Source organism: Balearica regulorum, chromosome 6 (assembly GCF_011004875.1).
Source record: "Balearica regulorum gibbericeps isolate bBalReg1 chromosome 6, bBalReg1.pri, whole genome shotgun sequence".
NCBI lineage: Eukaryota > Metazoa > Chordata > Aves > Gruiformes > Gruidae > Balearica > Balearica regulorum.
The window spans coordinates 40,999,988-41,016,901 of NC_046189.1; the positions used below are offsets into that span (position 1 = coordinate 40,999,988).

The window sequence follows — 16,914 nt, forward strand, 5'->3', positions numbered from 1 at the left end:
GGCCTCGGCAATGGGCTGCCAGCCAGCAGGAGGGCTGGAGCAGAGCCTGCCTCCCCTCCTTGCTCAGACTTCGCGTGCCAGCTTCCCCTAGCACACCTGAAGATAGGGGTGGCCTTCGTGAGGGTGAGCTCTCAGCCTTATCTCTTCAGATAGTCATCCAGGTCATGAACTAGCTCCATCTCAGTTCTGGGCTGAAACGCGAGCAATTAATAAAGTTTTACAACATCCGGAAACGGAAAGCACTACTATCTTGTGCGTGTTGGACCATAGGGAGATACTCCAGTGACGCAGACAAGAGAATCCCAAGCATGATGTTTCAAAATTCAGCGCTGATATACTTGATTTTGTTCTGATGTGTCACATCTTCGTCTGGTCAAATTGCTCAGCTCTAATAAATTTTCCAAAGAATTTAAGCCTTGGTTTCTGCTTGGAAATTATGAACAAAACACTAAAATTTGCAGTGGATGCATTATTTGTAAGGCCTTACTGAAAAGTTGGAGCAGACAACTGACCATCTCTTTTTTTTTTTTTTTTTTTTTTTTAAATTAAATCTGGTCTCAGCCACTTTGCAGTCTCCATCCATCCCTGCTGTCCACCAACACAGCTCCAGCTCTTTGGACAGATGATGGAGTGGGAAAGAGTGAACAAGCAGTGAGGAAACTTCCAGCTCACAACAAGTTGCGTTTGTCTCTTGTTCAACTGTGTACATTTGAACAGGAGATAAATCTGGAAAAATACAGTTGCATAAATGCTCTCATGTCTTCTCCAGAGTGTGGAAAATCCTGTTTCTTCATTCCGCTCCACACCAAGACACATGGCAGCCCCACAGGCAGATGCAGGTGGGATAGAGCTCTGGAGTTGCAGCTCTGGCTGTTTGTGAGTCCAACATACCAACTGAGGCATCTCTGTTCAATATAAGGAGAGAAGAAGACGGGGTTGAAAGAGCGCTTTGTTAATCCCAAACCAGAGCTGGGTCTGAACATCTGCTCCCTATCAGTTCATCGGTCACCTCCGTGCAGATGGAGGCAAGATGCACCAAACCCAGCGCTGATGCCGCCTGTTCCGTGACAGTGGTTTGGCTTGCCCAGGACCGAGGGTGCCCAGAGAAGGAATTGGTGCTGCCGCGCACCACGCACCGGGGCTGGGGGAGACAGTCCCTCGCACAGCTCACGTGGAAAATTCGCCTGCATTCAGCTATGTTAGGAATGTGGAAACTTTAACGCACATGAACACTTACTCATCATGACTGCAGAGCTTCCATCAGCGCGCTTCCCAGTAATGTCATGTTTACATGCTTTGTTTGCTCTTGCGCTCCAGAGGCTGCCAGTATCACCCAGCTAAACCCCGAGGCTTTTGGGGTGCCCTGCAGTGCTTTGGGAGCTTGTGACACTCAATAAGCTACAGGACACCCCTGCCAGCTCCGAAACTGCCTGCTTGTTGTCATTCCTTGGGGAAGCTGTTCCAGATATGTTAATCCCCGTAAAACTATTATTCATGTCATACTCTTAAGTTTAATGCCTTCTCCCATATCTTGATAACTAGGGGGATGATGATGCAGTGGGGGTTAACATTTCCATCGGTATTTTTCACACGCAGTCTGGATTTTGATTTATAAGGCAGAGTTGCTTGCTTTGCTTAGTTCAAATTCCCCATTTTTCAGACCTGATTCCTTTGTAGACTTTCAGTTTCTCCGCTTTCCGTCCGAGAAAGCATTATGCGTATATTAGTAACACACACACAATCTAGTATTATCTGTGGTAATGACTACCGATCTAGTATAAGATTTTATGGGAATATCAAAATACAATTTTCTCCTCTCGCAAGTAATCTGCCTGAACACTTTCTATGACTATAATAAAACAGTCAAGAACAAGTGCTTTTAGTATCAGAATGACTGCTTGCTGATTTAAATCTAAAATTGCCATTGGAATATCTCTCCCTGCAATGCCAACTACCAAAGCATCTGTGGAAGGTATTAACCAATATACATAAAACATGAACCTTACACATCCCATCCCCTCCTCCTTTCTGCGCGTGTGTGTGCAGCTAAATGGGACGTACATTAAAAGAACATTATTAAGGTTTAAGGTCAAACTCTTGTGTATTAGGAAATGCGTATTTCCTGTGTGTCCCTTGTGAGTATGCGGTGATAGTCATTAATTTCGCGATCACGTATTATTTTTTTTCCGAGAACCTATTCAGCCCGCAGAGCGATATTGTCACCTTAACGAGCAGCTATTCAGAAACATCTGTACTTCTCACAGGCCAGCGTGTAATCCGTGCCTCATTTAGGGCTGCTATTCAAAACCTTCTTCTGAACACATACCCATTTGTTATCGCTTTCCTCTTCTATGGGACTTACCAATGTCATATTTGAGTTCTTAACAGATGAAAAGAAATTATTTCTCGCCGCTGCCTTTATGAGATGACGTGATCTGAGGAGGCCTGTTTGACAGGCGAGAAGCGGTAAGGTCACAAGTACCTGCTAATTCTGCTTGAGCCTCGGTTCGTTCCCAATTCTTAACGTTACGTGGCACCGCAGATGTTTAAAACTGGGCTCCTGCTGCTTTTCATGTGTAGCCGTGAGAGGTTAGGACTTCAAATCAGAAAGCGCTGCCCCACGTAGTCTGCATAGGGAATAAAAAAAACCTCCCTTAATGAAAAGTAGGGTTCAAGCAGCTGGACCGCCACGTGTGGCCCAGACCACTGCCGAGGGACCAGAGCTTTAGCTGCCGGAACCAAAACTAAATTTTCTTCTGTTCCGGCGTGGGTTTAAAATTGATGACGGTAGGATGAGAACGAGCATCTCCTGTTTCATGATGTTGCTAGAATAATATGCAGGAACATAAATGCTAATTACCTGTGAACTGAAAACAAAATGAAGTTTGACACTCTGATAATCTGTATTTTGGCATTTAGAAATCTGGCCATTACGCTACAGAGAAAGAATTACATAAATGCGTTAAATTAGTTCAAGAAATCAGTGACTCTTCCTCACCTGACTGATGGGTCATCGAGTGCTAAGACTTGGATGGGAAGTAAAGCTCAGCTATTCCGAGTTTCAGGAGCAGAGGGCAATGCTTTAACAAAGTTAGATGCCCTCTAAAATTATTTTAAACCCCCTTAATAATTAAGGCAGGATATTCAGGCAGAGGACAAAGTATTTTAAATTAGTGACCGTAGTGTAATTATCCACATGGAAGCGGGAACCCCTTATCTCATGCAAGCCTGGTGCGCTGTTCTGCAGCGCCTGCAGCTCTGCAGCGCGTCTGCTCCTGGGCACTATCCCCAGGGATAGTTTTAAGGCATTCATTCCCATAGCACCAGCGTGGTGGCGGGAGAGTTGTTCTCTCCCATTTACGGAGGGATAATGCAGTGGTTAAATGACTTCTCCAGGAACGCACGTGGAGTCTACAGCAACTCCGGTGGAATGAGGACATGCGGGAGGAGATCACCCTTTCCCCGCGTTTGCTCTCTTCCCAACACACCACCCAGCTAAGGAGGCTCTGTAGCAGCCACAAAAATGATGTGGATTATTCACACATATGTCTTAATTCCGTCTCTGGAAAAGCTTGATGTTTTGAGAATAGGCAAATGTATCTATTAGGACCGAGAGAAAACCAATCTGGGGTCACTTCTGCAAGAGGAAGGGGTTGGGGTTCAGATAACTCCTGCCGCGGCTTTCGGCCACTTGACTTTCTTATGCCACCAGCTGGGCAATTGCCTCAAATCAGAACTTCCCTGAAGAAGAAGTTATTCCTCTTGGGTAACTACATCTAAACCAGGAAAACTCCTGGATCAACACACTAAAAGTATCTCATGCAAATCCAGCGTTAGCTGCTTTGCTGTTACATTATGTATGATTTGTTAGTGCTCGCAGTGAGAACAAATTGCACGTCGGGGCTGTTCTGCCATCCGTGAAATCACGTGCAGCTCAAGGACGTTCCCTGCTGTAGGATGGTACAGGGAACAGCCTTCAGTGAGCAAGAACGCATGTGAGAAGCCAAAAATCAGCATTCAGAGCCCACAGCTTTAACTTCGGTATTTTGTCTAAATTCCTAACGCTGTTGTGCATTCCTCACTCGTACAAAATCAGCGCAAACATCTGAAGAAGTACTTCTATCCGCAGACATCAAAGGGTACGAGTCCTTAATCTGGATGACAATATAGGATTCAATTTCAACCAAAAGAAAGAATTGTTTTGAGATTTATTTTTTTCAAAGCCCCATCCCAATTTGAAGAAACATCCAGAGTTGTATTAAATTGATCTGGATCTGAACTCTGATCTGAACCGGGCTGATCTGAAGATCCATTGAAATTTGTGGAGGAAATCCTATTGAATTTATTGTGCTTTGGCTCAGAGTGAAATGATTTCTAGCCGTTGTTTGAGAATGCCCCGCAGACAAAAAGATTTCATTTTCAGTTCCTGGAGGTTAATTATGGAAATTCATTATAGAGGATCAGCAGTGCCAGTTACTGGGGAGACAGTAAAAGTATTTGGTATGAAATTTTAGCCTAGAGCTGGGTAAAAAATTTTCTGACAGAATGGTTTTCCATCAGAAATATTGATATGCTGAAGGCAACATGTTTTGCAGAATTGCTTCAATTTCAGTGAAATTTGGTATTAGAAACTTTCTGAATATGAAGCTTGCTGCTAAGGTTGCACCGTTCTTATTTAACCCTTTTTTAATGAGATATTCAATTCCAAGGTTTGTTTATAATATCTTTTCTGTAAATATATAAGAAATGCATAGACTCGAACATTTTGCCTTTAGTCAAAGAATGGATTTCATTCCACGGGGAATTTTGAAATCCTTTTCCTTTAATCCTTTTTTGGGGTGGAAAAAGCAAGTGAACTTGTGTAATCCCCAATTCTCACCCAGCTCTGGCCCATCCCAGCGGGTGCTGGGGGCCAAAGGCAGAACCTGGGAGCAGTTTCCAGGGCAGAGTGAAGTGGATTAGGTCAGGGCTGCACGTCCTTACCCATTCCTGTGAACGCTGCACTTCACAGAGCTTCCCCGAAGGCAAAGCGGCTTTAAATTATTGCTGAAGAGCAGAAAGAACTCGGCAAATAATAAATGCTGCTTTTTTTTTTTTTTTTTTTTCTTTTAGCTGCAGTACCACCAATGCAGTTTAATTGTCCTGAGGAAGTTAAAACTGTTTCTCCTCCTCTCCTGGAACTGCTGCCTGCTGGAGCCGTGCTCCCCACCCCTTCATACCACACCAAGCCTCAAATATTCGGTGAACCAAAGCTTTCCTGGCTGCGCAGACATACTTGTAATTCTTGCCCATGTGAATGAGTAACAGCAGCGTCCGGGGCAGCAGCACAGACCCTCGGAAACATAGCAAACATTTTTTCAGTGCCATTTGAAACTCTTAACACGCTTCAGTGTTGATTTTTATTGTTATTTTTTGTCCCATAGGCATGCCCTTTCCCACCATAAAGTCGCAGGGCCACGTTCTACGCTGAATTTCTCCACTTATTAGGCTTGTGAAGCTGGTAGCTATAGCCTCGAGGGCAAGCAGTGCCAGGCTGTGATTAATCTGGCTCCGATCTCCAGAAAAACCTCAGGAATGTTTTTTGGGGACGAAAGCAGTAGGGTTCAGCAGGATGGCCATGGGCAACCGTGCGGGCAAACCACCCACCGGCTTGCCCCGAGCAGCGACAACCGGCAAGTGGTGGAGTTTGCGTGGACAGAGCCCAGCACTTCTGTAAAGCAAATAACAGAGCGAAGGAATCCTCTGCCGGAAGCAGTGGTGAGCGGCGCGTTTTGCAGGGACACACGGGGATTTGGGAGATGCAAGGGCATCCATGGGAACTGGGCATCTGAATCTCTGGCCCAATATAAGAATAGCAAATGTTCAACCTTATTAAACTTCTTCCTAGCCAATGACTGAAAAAGCAAAAGCTGCTAGCGCAAATCCTTGCCCCCAAATTTCTAATTAACTGAAAGCCATTCATTTTCGAGGCAGCTCCAGCATGGCCACGGCTGTCGGCACCGAGGGATTACTGCTTTGGCAGGAGCCGCTCTCCAGGGCTGCTTGAGTGAGGCTGCGGACCGGAGCTGCAATGCAAAAATGAGATTTAAACCAAGCCCCTGGGTCAAACAGGACATTTCTGGGTCACGGTGACGCTGGCCTCGATTTTCACCCATGTTGCCTGTAGCTGGGAAAATAAATCGCAGAATTTTGCTCCATTTCTTTGCTTGCTTTGAGGTGCTGGAGCATGGAGGGAGGCAGCGTGCCCAGCCCCGACACCTGGGCTCGCTCTGCAGCGTTTCCAGGACCTGGAGCTCAGAAAGCACCAGGATGGATGGATGGATGGATGGATGGGCGGGCGGGCGGGCGGGTGGGTGGTGGTGGGCAGCAGGCTGGGGGTCCACGGCTGCCACTGCCATCCCGACCCGTGGCCAGAGCCTGTCCCACTCGGCAGCTCCTAAACTAGATTAGGCTGAAAAAGTGTGAACGTCTGTGGGTCGCACACGCTTTGACTCCCTTCAGAGAGAGGCAAATGCGAGGCTAATTAGGCAAGTGTCGGTTGCAGCAGGTTTCACACACTTCCCGCCCTGAGATTTCCATAGACAGGGAAAGTTAGTCGCTCTCATTAAATGACTCAGAAAAGACTAACTGGTCTTCTAACACATTTTGTATTTGGTTTTGTAGTTGGGTGTTTGCAAATGAATGATTCAAAATTTTAAATCTCTTCTTCCTACACTGCTGTTTATTAAATAAAATGAGAATTATAGGAAGGTTACGGAAAGCAAAGGCTTCTGGAGCGGCTTCACGTTATCTGCAGCTTGGTGTGGACTGGCAGCAGCAGCGGGATCCGGCATAAATCACTCCAAAACTCTCCCTGCCTATATTGGGTGCATTAAAAATTAATTACTTAGCTTAGTTATTTCATATTGAAGGCAAGACTGAGCAATAAGAACCAAATCCTGTCCTCAGATAAAACCATGACATCAGCCCGCGCGGAGCGGTCCGGGAGCCTTCGGGAGCCTCGAGCTGCGCTTTCCCTTTGCATAAGCCCGTGCTCAGCACATCCAGGTGAGCGGCTGCGCACGCTGGGCTGGGTATTAACGCACAGGCTGGATTTCAGCTGGAACATGTATTTGCAAAGTCAAAGGAAAGCCTCATTTTTTTCACCATAAAAGGTAAGGAGCAAAATTCCAGAGCTGAATTTACACGTCCTGCTGCTCCTCAACGTGGGAAAAGAATGCTGCGTCCTCCCACGTATCTGCTTCCCATCCCAGGTCTTCTTCCCTCCCTCTGACTTGTCCGTGCAAGTCAAACCTTTTCTGCCATGAGCTAACAATTAATTATAAGTATATAATAACCTCTCATAAAGAAAGATACATGCAGAAGCCGGGTCTGGTTCCTTCAATGCTTGCATAGTTTTTCTTTCACCATATTTTCCAAATTAATTGGAGCAGCCCATAGTTTTCAGAGGTCTGGAGGGGGACATCTGGCACAGAAATCTCGTCTGACCTGCTGCCTAGATAGATAATGATGGGGAGAGAGGATTATCCAGCAGCCAAGCTTGTTCGTGCCGTGGTGTGGGGTTTGGGGGGGTCTTCCTGGTGGGAACGGGGTGCCTGTGCGGGGTCAGCATCCCTGCAAAGGTGCTCAGGGCCAGAGTCAGAGCATTGCTCTGCAGTTTCATCCCTGTGAAAATCAGCAGGGGATGGATGGTAAATCTCCAAAAAAAAGGGGATTTGGAATTGAGCTCTAAAAGTATGTCACAGGGGGAATGAGAAGGATGGTCTTGCAACAGTTTTCTCCTGCCAAAATGAGCGTGACAGAGAGAGCAATGTGCTGACAATAATTAAAAGCTAATTTTAGACACTAAAATGGGTAAATTCTAAGGTTTCTGGAATCTTCCGGTCCAAGTACAAAAAAGACTTACTCTGTTCCTGGTCCTCCTGCCAGTTTTTCACTGGGACCTGGGGCAAGCCGGTTCACGTCTCCGTGCCTCTTTCCTTATCTGAGACTCATGGTAACTCCCAGGCTCCCAAGGGCACCGGGAGGGCGAACCCATTGCCACGGCCTCCAAAAGAGCTCTGTTGCCTCCTGGGAGCCTGGGGTTTGGCTGGAAAATGTGGTGGGTGCCTCTTCTGCCTCCCTGCCAGGTCCCTGGGTGCTCCTGGCAGGAGCTCGCACTGCCCGGGGCTGCTTCCCCCAGCCCTGCTGCCCTCCCACTGCCTGCTGGGTTCAACCCAATTGTCTTGGTCCGAAATGTCAGAAGCACCTCAAGGAACCACGCTTCAACCCCCAAAAGCTTAAAGGTGATGATGAAACGGTCTCCAGCCCAAGGGGCCTGGCCCTGATGAGCTGGAGACAGATGAACAAAAGGAGGCAGCTTTTTGCCCTTAGGCGGAGGCTGCGGTGATGGGTGATGCAGGTTGTGGTGTTGGAGGGAAGATGGGGCTTTGTCAAGCAACGCTGGGTTTAATCATCAGTCAATAACAGGAGAAGATCATTTACACGCTCGTTAGCCAGACAGTACATACAGCGTGCACAGCCACACCAAGGCCAACAGGAGTGATGACCACCCCGGGATTCCTGACGCACCAAGGAATCCATCCAGGCTGTGGTTTGCTGTTTGTTCCCGAGACAAGGAGACACTAAACCCAAGTGAGCCGATCCCCGGCACCGAGGAACAGGTCTTTTTAGCAGGGAGCACAGCTTGGGCCAGAGGGTCATGGTGCAAACCTGTGGCGCTCCAAGAAAACTGGGTGCACGCTCAGCTGCTTTTACAGAAGGGGTGGCAGCTGGGGAAGGGCAAGATTCGCACCGGACGGAGGGTCGAGCTAACGTACCAGCGAGCCCAGCCGGTCCCCTGGGCTTGGGCGAGGAGGGAGATGGTATTTGCCACGCTGGCATCCTTTCCCAGTGCCGGTTTAACCACACCTGGAGCTTGCGGTTGCACCAGACAAGCCGGCTCATGTCCCTGGCAGTTTGAAAGCCGCTGTGAATCAAACCCGGAGAATTCCCCGTTTCCTCGATGGAGGATTTATTGGTTGTGTTAATTTGGGGGACATCAACGCCTGGCCGCCATGGAGAGCGAGGAACTGCATCTTATGGGGGTTAGCAGCTCCCAGACCGACACCGGGGATGTCCCCTGGGGTGGCAGTGCCACCAGCACGGCTGGGTGAGGAGCACCGTCTGTCAAAGGGTGACACCAGGTTACTCCCTCCTGGGCCAGAGCTTTAGAGCAACACAGCACCAGCTCCTGGTCGAGGAGCCTCTTGGCATCAAGTAGCGCTGTAATTACAGGAAAACCGGGGGGATTTTTCTTGTGTTAAATCCTGCCTGTGCCTAGGTCTGAGCGGATGTGAAGGGGTGCACGGGGTGATAACGTCATCAGGAGAGAGTGGGGCTGCCCCCGCGCAGACATCGAGTACTTTCGTGCTTGGCAGGGCCGTAGGTGGAGAAATCAGCTTTGCTTATTGTGAAAGCCCGTTCGGCATGTTTGCAGAGGCACGGGGTTGCTTCATTGCTGGGGTTAAGGCCAAGCGCCCTCTCTGCCCTGGCAACGCAGGGCCGGCCGGGTCAGTGGGAGCCCTGCGGTACTGCCCATCCCTTCCCGGGGCAGAGCACGCATCTCCCGTGCTGTCTGCAGGAGCCGCTGATGGAGCCAGGTTAATCTGTGGGCTCCTCTGGATCCCTTTGTAGCAGAAGCGTGGTCACTGGTTTTAGTGATGCACCTGCAATGACAAAAATGGAGGAGCATCTTCTGGGGACCACTGTGCTCTTGAGACCACTCAACCTAAAGGGTCTCATGCTCCCCGACTCCTTCCTTTTACATGGCCTTGCAAAATGATCTTAAATTTCCGAGAGGGGATGACAGTGACGATTAATAGAGATCCATAAACAAAGTCGTGCAACTCCCAACGTCTGAAACCCTGGTGGGTATGAGCTGGCCCAAGCGTTTCATGGGGAAGAAGACAGACATCCCTGGGATGCAGCCCAGCCGGCGGCAGCGGGGAGCGTGCGAACCCCGTCCCCAACCGCCGTGCAAGGGCAAGGCTGGGATGGGAACGTCCACCCACTGGCAGCATCAGCACCTCCCAGCGAGGAGCACCGAGAGCCTGGGGTACACCGCATCCCCCCAGGCTGCTCACGGGGCGTGCGAGCCCAAGGGCTCAGGGTACAAGCCATGGCCAAGAGGGGTTTGATTTTGCTAGGAAAGCCCAAGCCTTCGGTCAAGACCGAGATGCCACAATGGGCGCTGGGTAGAGGGACGTTCCCGCTGTGCTGGTGGGACGCCAGCCGTCGCGTGTGAAGCACCGCTTCTATTTATTTAAGAGACTCTCCCCCAAGTGCAACATAAGCGAGGAAAGTGGCCTGGGCTAAGAGCCAGGGTGCTAGTGGAGGGATCTCTATCGCTCCTCTTCCTTCCTCTCCGGCAGGTGGGAATCCCCCTCCCAGCTTTCAAGCCCTTCGGCTTCGATGCAGTCGGTGACATCAGCACATTCCCAGCAGCGCTCCCGCGGGCACCTTGTTAGCTTTGCACTGAGTCACCCTTCAGCAAACAAGAAAGATAAGAAAATAAATGGCAGCGGTCCAACCAGCACAGATGCTAGTTTATTTTGAACTACAGAAATTATTCATGCGCTGGAGGAGGGATATCAGCATTTCCTCCTCCCAAAAGTCCTTTTTAAAAGTCCCCTCTTTCTCCCTCTTTCTCATTGTTTTCCTGCGGCAATCCCCTATCACGTCAAACACCTTCACCGCAGGTACGCTAAAACCAAGGAAGGGCCAAAACAAATATTTTGGTGAGAACTGAACAGAGCCAAAGCTCCAGAGGGACTAGAAGAGATTTTGTTTTATCGGAAAAGCAAACATCATCTTCACGAGCAAAATGCTGTTTTCCCTCTTGAAGCTGCCTTATGAAAATGAGGCCAATGCGGTTTTCATTTGCAACACTAATTTGATGAACTCCAGCGGGTTAATGATATTGCCGTATTTAATTAAAGCAGTCGTTAGTCTAACTGAGTCCCTCCTCCCTAACAAGGGCCCGGTGCTTCGGAAGCGCTGCCGACCTCTGGCACCGGAGCCCAGGCTGTGGGACAGGAGGCTTTTATGGGCTTTACCACCCCATCCCCTTCTTTCGGTATCCCCAGCTGATCTTCGAGTGCCCCCAAACCCTGATGGGCACCGGGGCTGTTGAATCTGGCGTTGCTTAGCCCCTGAGAACTGAGACAGCTAACGAGCATCCCCAAGATGTAGGTGCACAGCCCCAAATCCCCATCTCAGCCCCATCCTTTTCCAGGTCAGTGTTCGGGCCAGCCCGAGTCTGAAGCAGGGACCTGATTGCCCACAGGGTTTTCTCGGGCACACGGTGCCGCCAAGCTGGGGTTGGGAAGCCGGAGGCGAAGGTTTTGCCTTCGATGCTCGTGGTGCTGGTGTGACATGGAGGGACACGGCCACGCGCCTGCCATTTCTGCTCAGCTCTTCCCAAAACTTACTGACACCAAAGAGGAGCTTTGGAGATCAGATCGAGTGATAAAAGCCCTGGCAAGCCCTGAGCAGCCGTTCCAGCCGTAACCCTGATTTCTCTCCAGCCTTAAAATGTGCCAAATACAGTGGCTGCCATTGCTTTTTCCGGTAGGAGCTTCCTGCAGAAAGATCCCAAGAGTGACGTAGCTGCAAAGCATGAGTCACTGCTTGGGTTACCTGGCACGACGTGTGCGTTCTCCATCTCCATATTTACACTGCAAACCTCATTTCTGACCTGGCTGTCATCTAAGTGCCTCGTTGATAACTTTGTGCTAAACGATACCTTCCAGCCCGCGGGCGCACGCGTGGTGCCGTCTCAGCCGTGCTTCTGCACTGGGCAGGGAAGCAGCGGTGGGAATGCTGACTGATGGAAAGTCGGGAGAGGCCAGCAAATGTCCCTCTGTCAAACCGGGGAACGACGGCTCTAGATTTCTTCCGTGTCCTGAACACCCTAGGCTTGCTGCGCAGGCTCTCCCTGGCCTCTCTGTGGGTTTATGGGCAGGAATATTGCGCCATCCCCAGCTCCTACAAACAGTGAGGATGCTCTGGCTCGTGGTGATTAGTTTTCCAATCCTGCATCCCTGCTTAGGGATCAAAGTCTTTACCAAAGAGTCGTTTCTTCGCTTGGAAAACACACATGCTGTCTTTTCTCATTTGAGTTCTCTATGTTAATTAGAGTAGGAAAATAATAATAATCTACTACAAATCAGTGTGATATCCGTCCAGGTTCCCCATCTCGTGTCACGTTAGCTGCTGCAATGCTAATCCGCCAGTGGGATGCCTGCCAGGAAACCTCGGGGGTGAGCAGCCTTCGTGGGTGTCCCGGGCACGGGGATCCTTCCTCAGGGACGTTCTGCAGGAGCAGAGCTTTAGTTCCCAGCCTCGAGTTTTCTCTTCCTGCCATTAAGCTAATAACCACATCGTTATGTTAAGTGCATCTGCATTTTTGTAGGCACAATCCACGAGGCATTTAACTTGGTGGACAATAATAACAATCATCTATTTTAGGGACGAACCCTCGTCCGTCTGACGAACGCCACGTGAGATCAGGACAGGTGGCATAGAAAGGGGATGAGTTGTTCAGGTACATGCAAGCTTTTATAGGGATAAAGGCATTTCTGAAAAGGTTCAACCCAAACATCTTCATAGCAGAGTACCAGAGGATGTCACCCATCCCTGCTGGCATCCCGGCCGCTGGCAACGGGGCAACACGGCTCCGTGGATCCCAACTTACTGGCCCGCCGCACCCTCCAAGGCTTTTCCCTTCCAGCCCCTTCAAGTACGTGTGAAAGACGAGTTTCCCTTGTCACAGCCCAAGTCTGCATTATACATTCATGCATTTAAAGCATATACGGTCTTGTAATTAAATTCCGGAATATTTTAAGCGCTTCTTGTAGTGATTTGAAGGTCTCGTAATTCAGCGCAGCATATGTTGCTTTTATAGTAAGCTCATTTTGTGACAGCTGCCTGCGTGGGTTTCCCGTACTCTCTCTCTCCATCCTCCCGTCAATGAGCTGCACGCCGGGCGCCGGAGGAAGGGAGGGAGCAGCAGGGGCAGGTATCACTCACGGCCCGGGGCAAAGCGTGTCCCCTTCTCTGCCCAGGCACAAAATCCTGACGGTTTCCCAGCAGCAATGCTAAGGTGAGGCTTGGAAAGGTGTGAAGACTACACAGCTCTGCGCTGAGCGGTTTTATCAGAAAATGGGTGGGGGCCGGCATGAATTATGCCATCTCGCAGGCTAGCGTAGGCTCCTTTGCCATGGTTACATGAGCCAGGAAGGGAAAATGAAAGGTGGTGGATACTCCAGCGCTATCTCCTCTTCTAAGCCCAGACGGTTAACAAACCCAGTTTCCAAAGCTGCGGCAGGAACGCTGACAGGCAGGAAGCGCTCGTGACTGTGCGAGGGCCCGACCGGCGCTGGTACGCACGCCTCAGCTGCTTTTCTTTTTTTTTTTTTTTTCCCTGTGAAGAATCTCACCCTTCCCTACCAGCTAGTAAACATTGCTACTTCTTCCTGATTGTTAGGGAGTCTGCAAAGCTAGCAGCTTCTCCTTGGCTCCTCCTCAGGGTTTATGCATGGAGGAGAGGGCAGGGATGCTCCGACGGGACAGGGCACCGTGCCCTTGGAGCGCATCGCTCCAGCCAGAGCACAGCAGAGATGTGGTTCCTCACCGCGGTCCCCAACCCATCTGTCATCGAGAGATGATGGCGTGTGAGGGCATTTGGCAGGGCTACAGTTCAGAATAATCCTACTTAATAGTATAATTAATAATAAATAACAAAAATAAATGACCTACCCAGGAACACGACTGATTGCGTGGCGCTTTGGGTACCGGAGGGTGATGCCCCCCTGCAGCCAACCGTCCTCCCACGGCCCAGGGAGCAGCTTCTCCCACACGGACACGGAGAGACTCCCTGATGTTAATGCACTTTAAATTATTGTGAAAGCACCTGCAGCCATGGGTGAGTGCTTTAAATATAACTCAAAATAGCACGTAAAAATAAGTAGCACTCCCCGGTGTCAACCCAAAGAGCTAAACCATCGCGTGAGACCTGGGACCTGGAGTCAGCCAGAGCACTCGTCACGCTCCCAGCTGAGCATCCGTCAGACTTCAGGGGTTTAGCGACCACGGGGGAGACCCTGAATCTTTTGCGAAGGCCGCGCTGCTCTCGCCTTCATAGTTGGGAAAAAATCCTGATGTTCTGTTTCTCCTCGGCGGCAGCTGGCTCAGCCCTGCATATTCGGGGGCTGTCGGTCGCGGTGCGTCATTGCGGGCGATGTAACGGGACGGGTAGCGTCAGCCCCGAGCTGCAGCCGACTGTTCCCCAACGCGCTGGGTGTGAAATTTTCCCATCGTTTGTCAGGAAACTCTTCCTAGCCACTGTTAATGCCGAATGGAAATCTGCAGGGTCCGGGCCAGGTTTTCTAACTCTTCCAGAAGCAACATGGGGACGGTAGTATTGCATTTAAAACCAAAAGTCAGACAGAAATATAACCTTTGCACGCAACAAAACCGGTATGAAGAAACCACGTGGACACTGCTACCCCCCAAATTACCTCTTGAACTGAATATCTGCCGCGTGGGATTGCTGGCTGCCTGGAAACTGCTGCTCTGGAGGGCTGGGGAAGTCTCTGGAAACACGAAATGCTGGACGTGGTTCAGCCCCCCCCCCCCCCACCAGCCCTACGTACCCTCCGGCTCCGGGCTCCCACGCGGGTAGGCTTTCCCCAGGAGCACGGCTGTCTGCTAACAAGAGGGAAGGAGGGAAAAAAGGGCAAAAAATTTGAGTACTTTTGGGGAAATCAAGTGGAAAAAGATCTTTTAGCTGTCAGAGTCAGATCCCGTTCGTGCTCTGGTGTAAATCCACAGGGGAGAGCGCGGGAGGAGGAAGAGCTGGGGCTCTCGGGAGCAGCAGGACTTGCTGCCCGTGCCCAAGGCACGAAGATCTGCGAGGAGGAACTGCCACCGTGCACGGTACGAGGATAACACGGTGCGTCGGTACCTCACCCACGGCTTCCAGAAGCTGCTTTTGGTTTTTTGCCTCCGCAGCCCTCACCTTTGTATTCAAATTCAGTGGTGGCTAAAATAATAGCTGGGTTTTTTTTTTTTTCCTGGTCAGGAACCACTCCTGCATGCTGATATTTAAAAATGCGTGTCTTGTTACCCTGAGCAGTTCTTGTGTGTGTGTCTGAGGAAGAGAAAAGCTGCAGGGAATGGGGAGGGCTGTGGATATATTTAGACACGCGTGTGTTTGTCTGCAGATACGTGTCCCAGAAGAATTTTCGGTTTGTACTTGCCTCGGCGCATCGCCTAGGGACTGAATCAGCCCTCGTTTGGGTGCAATGCAGAGGAGGAAGATATGAATGTTACCAGCCCAAGTAATACATTTGTAAGCAGAATAAACCAAGCAAAAAAAAATATTCCAGTCTGCCGTGAAAATCCTTGAAACCAGAGCTCAGACTGGGTGGATGAAACGCAGTAGCTGGGTCAGCACCGGTGAGGGTGACGGTCCCTCCTGGCTGCCTCGGGCTGGTCCCGCCACCAGCAGCGGCCGAGGACAAGCCTGTGCAAGGGCACAGCAGCTGTAAGGCACGCTACACATACATATTTATGTATATCCATAAAACCTCTATCAATACGAGCATTCTCTTCAGCCACTTCATGAAATACCCTGTTATCATCTTTCTTTTCCTGCCCTATCATTTAGGAGTATAATATCAGAGGAGCCTGTGCTCAGTGCTGGCTGGCGTTTGGGGGGGTGTGCGCCTGCCCTCCTGCCTGCTGGGGAACCACGCTCCTGCCCTCCTGCCTGCTGGGGAACCACGCTCCTGCCCTCCTGCCTGCTGGGGAACCGTGCTCCTGCCCTCCTGCCTGCTGGGGAACCATGCTCCTGCCCTCCTGCCTGCTGGGGAGCCACACTCCTGCCCTCCTGCCTGCTGGGGAGCTGTGCTCCTGCCCTCCTGCCTGCTGGGGAACCGTGCTCCTGCCCTCCTGCCTGCTGGGGAACCACGCTCCTGCCCTCCTGCCTGCTGGGGAACCGTGCTCCTGCCCTCCTGCCTGCTGGGGAACCACGCTCCTGCCCTCCTGCCTGCTGGGGAACCACGCTCCTGCCCTCCTGCCTGCTGGGGAACCACGCTCCTGCCCTCCTGCCTGCTGGGGAGCTGTGCTCCTGCCCTCCTGCCTGCTGGGGAACCGTGCTCCTGCCCTCCTGCCTGCTGGGGAACCACGCTCCTGCCCTCCTGCCTGCTGGGGAACCGTGCTCCTGCCCTCCTGCCTGCTGGGGAGCCAGTGCTGTGATGACCCAGCTCCTGCATCCCCAAAGCCACCACAGGTCCTTGGTACCCAGCAATCCTGGCTACCCAGCTCTCATCACCATCACTGCCCCGGGCAGCAGAGGCGTGCTGCTTCCTGACTAAGACATTTTGGTGGGGTAGAAAAATGCTTTGGCTGTTTTATTTCCTACCTGCTTGCTTCTCCGAGGGAGTGCCTTGCAGAACTGGGTGAGTTTGACCTGTAGTGCTCCACGGACCATCAGTTGACTTTTGTTGGTCTTTAAGCTGAGGCTCATTTTAAACTGCATCTAGTGTGCACGAAACGTGTATTTGAGTGCTCTGCCCCGAGTCCCTTCTTTAAATAACAAGCTGCTGAAACAAGAGACGGAGAAGGAAAATGCGTTTCCAATTCTCTGCCGTCCCCTTTCACTGCAGCCCATTGTGTATTTTTTATCCACCACCAAATTATTCATGCGTTAGGTATCTTCACCACATCAGCTTTATGATGAACTCATAAAACATAAATATTCTGCACTCCAGAGGAATTTTTATTGTGTGGTTTCAGGGTACTTAGCAACAACTTAATCTGGCTCAAGCTGTGGCTTTCTCAGCGGAGCGGAGCTCCCCGGAAAGGGAT

General features: G+C 50.5%; 3 long non-coding RNA genes across 3 annotated transcripts; 1 reads left to right on the plus strand and 2 right to left on the minus strand.

Annotated features, from left to right (window-relative positions):
* Positions 1-399: 399 nt before the first annotated feature.
* On the minus strand, positions 400-5,329 carry LOC142602401 (uncharacterized). The gene is made up of 3 exons (XR_012836204.1): positions 4,984-5,329; positions 2,363-2,867; positions 400-905 (listed from the first exon to the last, which is right to left on the minus strand). It is a non-coding gene; the product is annotated as an uncharacterized LOC142602401 (long non-coding RNA).
* Positions 5,330-6,830: 1,501 nt separating this feature from the next.
* On the minus strand, positions 6,831-16,694 carry LOC142602402 (uncharacterized). The gene is made up of 3 exons (XR_012836205.1): positions 16,469-16,694; positions 7,357-10,525; positions 6,831-7,099 (listed from the first exon to the last, which is right to left on the minus strand). It is a non-coding gene; the product is annotated as an uncharacterized LOC142602402 (long non-coding RNA).
* LOC142602403 (uncharacterized) lies at positions 14,527-15,894 on the plus strand. Its single transcript, XR_012836206.1, has 3 exons — positions 14,527-14,721; positions 14,875-14,979; positions 15,267-15,894. It is a non-coding gene; the product is annotated as an uncharacterized LOC142602403 (long non-coding RNA).
* Positions 16,695-16,914: the final 220 nt, after the last annotated feature.